This window comes from Phodopus roborovskii, unplaced genomic scaffold (assembly GCF_943737965.1).
Source record: "Phodopus roborovskii unplaced genomic scaffold, PHOROB, whole genome shotgun sequence".
Classification (NCBI taxonomy): domain Eukaryota; kingdom Metazoa; phylum Chordata; class Mammalia; order Rodentia; family Cricetidae; genus Phodopus; species Phodopus roborovskii.
The window spans coordinates 1,922,883-1,930,004 of NW_026126627.1; the positions used below are offsets into that span (position 1 = coordinate 1,922,883).

The 7,122-nt window shown below is 38.7% G+C and overlaps 1 non-coding gene across 1 annotated transcript; it reads right to left on the reverse strand.

The window, feature by feature from the left end:
* Positions 1 to 6,237: 6,237 nt before the first annotated feature.
* LOC127238225 (small nucleolar RNA SNORA1) lies at positions 6,238 to 6,370 on the reverse strand. The gene has a single exon (XR_007835912.1). It is a non-coding gene; the product is annotated as a small nucleolar RNA SNORA1 (small nucleolar RNA).
* Between the last annotated feature and the right edge of the window lie 752 nt (positions 6,371 to 7,122).

Consider the following 7,122-nt stretch of genomic DNA (forward strand, 5'->3'; position numbering starts at 1 on the left):
CCACAATGCTTTGAGTATGTTCCCTTGATCCTGTGAGGCCAATGATACTGAGGTTCATGTATTGCTTCCCTTACTGGTGGAGTGGTCAGGCATTGAAGCTGTGCCCATCTTTCTCTGACTTGTTTAGATAACAACCTCAGCTTGTCTATTAGACAGTTACTTTGGCTGGTCTAGCATTGCAGGTCTAAGACCTTTGTTGGTGTCTTGCTGGTTATTAATTATAAAAATCTTTCTTTGTTCTCATATTTGTGTTATAAGCTTGTAGTCTTCACATTGGACCTTTTTTCCTACCTACTACAGATAATAACTTCTGCCTCTTCATTACATGTGGTTTGGAAACTGTGCACAGAATTAGAATAGTCAAAAATCCTAAGAGCATGTGTCTTATGAGGAGTGAGGGAAAATTTTGCTGAGGATGTAGGAGGAAGGGATGCACTGTCTGAAGGATGGTGAGCTCACTAAGGCTAGGTATTCTAGATGTACCCTATAAACTGAGCATCCCAAACCAGTCAGCATTAAGGTAAGGGGAATCACTCAGCTCCGCGTCCTACATTTACTATTGATTTGTGGTGTTTTGAGAACCTATTGTTTACCACAATGACTAAAATGCTGGCTAAATTCTCAGTGGAGTTCCCTGAGTGGAATCGGGGAGACTGGCATGAGCAGGGATTTACAGAGCCTGGGTGGGTTTAACTAGGCAGAGGACTCAAGTTGTTGGAGCCGCCCAAACCAGAGGAGCTTGTCACTCCAGAAGGATAGGTAGGACTGCAAACCACAGCAGCACACCCTCAAGTTCTTCACATAGAAGAAAAAATATGGGTATGAAGGAACCAAGAATAGGCAGGCCAGGTGGCTGCAACCAGCTGGAGCTGGAGCCGGAGCCTGAGCCTGAGACCAGATTAGAGCAGGGGCAGGAATTGGGAAATTTTGCATTGAGATATCTTGTCTCAAAGGGCCACCTGTGCTAGAAATAGATAATCGGCTGTGAGAAAAGGGATAAATTAATGAAGATACTGTCCAATGTCACTCAATAGGCCATGCCCACTCAGGCATAAGCAGGGCTTGCTGGGGTTAGATCTTGGTATTTTCTGGGAGCTGTAGGGAATGAAAACAAGTGAGAGAGGATGAGGGATGCTTGGCAGAAATGTAAGAGGACATGGCATATTGCCTCTCTAATAGCCCAGCCTTTGCATTTAGCTGGACTGTTTTAGAAGGCAGTAACAGTTTCAGGCTGCATCATCTCTTGGGATAGCACATTTCCAAAAGGCTTCTATTCACTGTGAAAGGCATAGTTGCTTTTTTTAAATTTTAGATTTCTCTAAATGGGATGTGTTTAATATTCCTTTCCTGTTGCTGTATACCTTTCCTTCTTTAAATATAGACTCACATTCCTAATGTGGTCTGAAAGTGGATTACCACACACATATATACACACGGGGGGGGGGCGGGCAGAGTAATACATGTATAGAAACACACTCCATACTCATATACATACAGAAACAAAACCATTTTTACTGGTGTAGGAGCACAGTAAAAACAGTGTGAGGAGAATTTTTGAGAACTCATGAGAAAACTCCAAGGAAGGAAGGCAGAAGTCTTGTAATCTCCATTTCTCCATAACATGGGTTGTTCTCTGCATGTGCTTTTGTGCCTTTTCCAGGTATAATAATAGGAGTGGATTTGCTTAAAGTCACCCATCGTCTTCCCCCTTACTATTCAGATTGATATTTCCAAGCAGGAGTTGTCCTCCAAACTGTATACAGAACTCATGTGACCTTGCCCTTGCATCTGTATACAGCTTGAACTCAAGTGCACTTTTCTCTGTGACTTTGCTTAACTCTCAGAATATAAATTGTTTGATGCCCTTGATAAAGATGGCTATTGCTTTAGTTCGCCTCATTTTTAGGCACCCTCCTTGTAGGTTCACACCTCCAACTGGAGCAGTAACAACTACAGTACATTAACAGGTTCAAGAAAGGAAGATTACCTCATTTGAAGTAATATAAAATACTATTTGTAAAAAAATTTGATAGTAACATTTTGTGAAGTTCAAAAAACCCAACAATAGTAAATTTCATTTCCTCTTAGGAAATCACTTGTCAAAGAACTAATGTTTAAGAAAGGGGTTTGCTTTATACTCTAATATGTAAGTAAATGTGCTAAAAATAATTGTCAGACTATAAATAATGGTGAAAAATCAAGATTATCACGAAGCTTACATGGGATTTTGAGTTAACCACCCAAACTAATTAAGCAAAATTATTCTAATTTGTTTATTATGTTAATGATCTGAATTAATTTATAGCAATTTAGCCTGTATTACTAGAGATTTATTATGTTTCCTACTAAATGACTTAAGAGCTATAAATCCCATGGTTAAATGTAATTAGTGGAGACATATTTATCGAAAGAGATAATTACATCTGATAAAAGTTCTTCAGTTAGGCTTAATTAAAACAGATTATTCCCCCATAAATGAAAAGTAAATATGGTAATTGCGGGTAGATTTTCATAGCAAAAATTAGTATCTCTGCATTTAAATTTTTTAAAATGTGTGGAAAAGTAAACTATGTAACTGATTACCTCCCAATAAAGTATGATTAATAATCCCTGGGAAACAGGCATTTTCCAGGAGTAAACATTCTGCTACTAAATTGCTAATGGGAGAACACTGCTTAGAAAAATCCATCATTAACTCAATTTTAAAAAGGACCATAACTGTTTTCTAATATAATGAACAGTGTCTTAAGAAAAAAATTCCTGATGAGATTATTTCTAGTCATCTAAATAGCAATGTTAGGGAGAGAAATGTTGGTTAAGTCGCTCTAAGGGTGAGTTTTTTCTCCACAGTAACTTGGGTTGGACACAATTATACATGTTCTGAATTGGTGAGATCTAAAGCCAGCAGAACATTTGGAGTTCCTAAATGTCCATTGACAATTTACATTGTAAATGTGTTTCTATTGTATCAATATATGCACATTAATATGGAAAATCCTACACAGGGTGCATTAGTTTTTTATTGCTATAATGAGGAAGTATATGAAGTATGTGGTAAAGAATGAGTTTGGTTAGCTTATAGTCCTAGAAGCTCTAGGGCAGAGCACCAGCAGTCTCATGGCTATGATGAGGAGTTCATGGTAGATGCCAAAACAGGAATGCATATGCAAAGAGAGATTATGGGATGGGACTGAAGCCAGAGCAGGGAAAAGGCCAAGTACATGCCTTCAAAACACCCCACTGGTAAAAACTAGTTTAGCCTCTGAGAGAACTACTGTAATGTCTTCTGTAGGACTGACCTCACTGACTTCCACTAAGGACCCAGCATCCAGCACAAGAGCTCCTGGGAGACAGGTGGTATATAAAGTAAATCTAAACCAGAGCATGACACATGTTTCTGCATTGTTTTATACTTAGTCAGTGGCTTTCTGTTTTAAAAATAGTTTTTATTTGTTTTTGAGAATTTTCATACAATATATTTTGATCATATTTTTTCCTCTTCCCCAAGTCCCCAGATTCTCCAAGCTCCACTCACCCATTCTTTAAAAATAAAACGACGACAACAACAACAACAAAACAAAGCACATAAACACACAAACCCCACAGAGTTGGATTTATGTTGGTCAACTACTCCTGAGTCTGAGGCCTGCCCTGGAGTGTGGTCAATATACCCATTAGAGAAAACCGATGTATCCTCTTCCATAGCACCCTGAAAAGAGTCGGTTTCATCTTTGTGTTTCCAGTTACACGGTTAATACTGAAATGTACATTTTACTTTTTGTTGTGTTGGCATGTTGTGGGCACATGCGTGCTTGTGCATTGGAAGCTGAAGTTGATACCAGATGGCTTCCCTGATTGAGCGCCACTTTATTTATGGAGGCAAAGCTCTCTCAGTGAGTCCAGAGTCTGCCATTCCCAGTCAGTTTGCTCTGGGGTCTCCCTTCTGCTTCCCAAGGGTGGGGATTACAGCTGGCCAGGCCCCTGTCTGGCTTCTGTGAGGGTCTTGAGACTTTGAATTTTTATCCTTAAGCTTGTGAGGCAAGAGCTTTATTCACCGAACTACTTCCTGGCCCCTGTTTTACTTTCCTTCACTTTCTATACATCCTTAGTTACTGGACTCTTCTATTTCCCCACCACGATGAATATACAGAGTTTTAGGAAAATTCAAGGTCATAAATTAGATAGGACTTCAACTGCTACCTGGGTCCATAATACAACATTTGTCCCAGAATTTCGTTAAGGTATGCAAGACTCTTGAGCATACAAAGATGGGTTTGGCTCCAGGCTGATGTAGTTATAAACGGATAAACAAACCCTTATCTTCAACATGATCATATGGAAAAACACACTCTAGTAAGGATGTTTTTTAGGAGGGTTTTGGTGTGAAAACAAGAAGCCTGGTGTGGTAGACATAATGACCACCTACAGACCAGATGGTCAACAACTAACCTGATCTGCAGAAGAACATATTCAGGCAGGGACACACAGACCACCATCTACCAACACCACTTGGTGGTGTTACAGAAAGTGCCCGGATCCCTGCGATTTCTTTCAAGTCTTGTTTTCACCACATTTAAATAGATGCCTTTCTCTGGAGACCTCAACGTGTTATCACAGACAGTATTGGATTTCTCCTTTACAATATCCTTTTGCATTCCAAGGAGTCCAGGTAATTTATCAATGTCAGGGCTAAAGCTATGTTGTATGTTCTCCTAGAATTACTGAAATGCCTAAAACCAGGCTGAGGGGGACTTGGATGCTGAAGCTATGAAATCAGAGATGGCTGGGAGAGGTTTCCAGGAGTTCTTTTTCCCACATGACCTTGGACAAGCGTCTTTTGTTCCCCTTCTGTTGCCTTGGGAAGAACAATTGAGTTAATATTTTAAAATGTCTACTGAACAGCACATATTAGGTGACTCATTTTTCCTATATTAGAAGATGTGCTTAACTTGGAAGACTCTGAGTTGTGTTGATCTGATAAAACTGAAGGACATTTATACATTATACAGCTTAAATCCACTGAAACACACCTAACAGGGTGATTAGGTTCCCAGCATGTACCGGTATGTTTGTAACATCATTCATGGTGCCAACAAATGGGCTCTATCCTGGGAGTAGCTGCAAGTCAGTTTACTGACATGGGAACTTAGATTGGAATGCTAAATGAATACCGAGGTTCTAAGTCTATATGTGAGACGCATCAATCAGACATGTACCCTGGTCTGCAAGTTACAAACACAAATTTATATGGGTGGAAAAACAAAAAAAATTGTAGTACACATCTACATCTTTATTTTTTCTGATTTTTTTATTTCTTTGAGAATATCATACATTTTGACCACATTCAAAACTCCTCCCAACTCCTTCCAAATACACAACTCTTTTCCTCAACTTAGTGTCTTCTTTTGTTTTTGAAAGTTTTAATTGCCATTACAAAAATACTAAGCGTTTATTATAAATGTGCTATGAAAGAGTAGTGCTATGTAAGGCTGGGCAAGTGCCATGTCAGGAAGTAAGAAGTTATAAACCGCTTTCACCTAAACCATTGATGTAACCTCCATCTTTCAGTATTAAGGTTCTATATCAGGTTCACAATAAACCAAACTGATTGTGTATGAACAATGGCCAGGAAACAAGCATCCCAGAAGGAAGCTGATGATCCCAGCAGCAGTGGTGTCCAGGATCTACAGCAAGGTTGGCTATCATATGCCTGTGCTGGGGAACATTCTTGAACTAGGTGCTTTGTAGTTCTAGGCTGAAAAAAATGAAGATAATATAAGTAGCCATCCCATGGAGTTGTATCTTCATGCAACTTAAGCAGTTAAAGGTCTTAGGAATCCCAGTGTGTCTTCAGGGTCCACTCCTGTCTAGCTAGGTGACAGCTATATTCCTGTAAGACTTCGTGTTGAGTGATGCTCTACAATAATTTCCCATAGACTTGACTCAGTAAAGTATATGCAAAATAACACACACAGGTTGATTCTGAAATAGGCTAGTTCCGGTTCTAGATTGAACATGAATAAATGTCACTAATTATTTTGGCTCATGCTGAGGTATCCCTTTACCTTTCCTTATACTTGTACTTGACCTTATTCTTTACCTGGCTCACCATAGGGTGACCAGGGTAGCATACTTCTGGTGATTTCGGGTTTTGCATTATTATTTTTTTTAAAGAATGATCATAGAAAGTATTGTGAAATGAATTAACGTATCTTCACACTCAAGAGTATAATAGGCAAATGTTACAGGTCTCATTGTCACCGCTGTAATGTATCTACTGTGATGGAAGCATGACCTGTGTCTCAATTTAGCCACATTAGCCAATTTTGGACACTGATTGACAGCACCCATTCTTATGTAGAACGAGGCTCTTGCATTATTATTAAGAGGAGAAATCTATATCTACCAAGAGCTGCTGCATGCTGGGTGTTCCAACAGCAGCAGCATTTTAAATCTAATTTGTTCCTTTGTTTCATATTCATGGTTTGCTTTAATGTATTCTGGCTCTGAATACCAAAGGATCAGTGTCATTATCCTCAAAGTAAATATCGTGTGTCTAATCTGCTCCTCTTCTTCATAGAAGAAATATCTTTTTTTTCTTTCAAGTCTTTTTCTCCACATTTGCTCAGAGGTTGTCATCATTAACTTCTGTTCTTCCCAGTACATGGTTTGCAGCCTAATGACATATCAAGCATTGAAACTCTTGCCTGTAACATTTTAATGCTATTGTCCAATTTGACTAAATTATCTACTAGTTAAAATTTAGATGTGAATACTTTAAGGTAGTTAAAAAAACTGCCTTTTTATTTGATCACTAATTCTTTTCTCCATTTGCCTTTATATTTCCAAGATATTAGGAAAACCCCATATTTCTTGGGGAAAAATATCTACTACTTCTACAGGTTAAGGAGCTCATTAGCTATTCATGAGTTTAAAATGCATTATGCATTAATTTATTTATCTCCTTAAAGTTCAGCTTTTCTCCTTGGGATGTTTTCTCCCCAAACTAATTTCTTGAAAACAAAACCCAAATACATTGAGCATGATTGAATATCGCTGACTGAGATGCCTGGTGTGGTTGAATATTACTGACTGAGGAAGCCTGACCTCAGGGCTGTTATT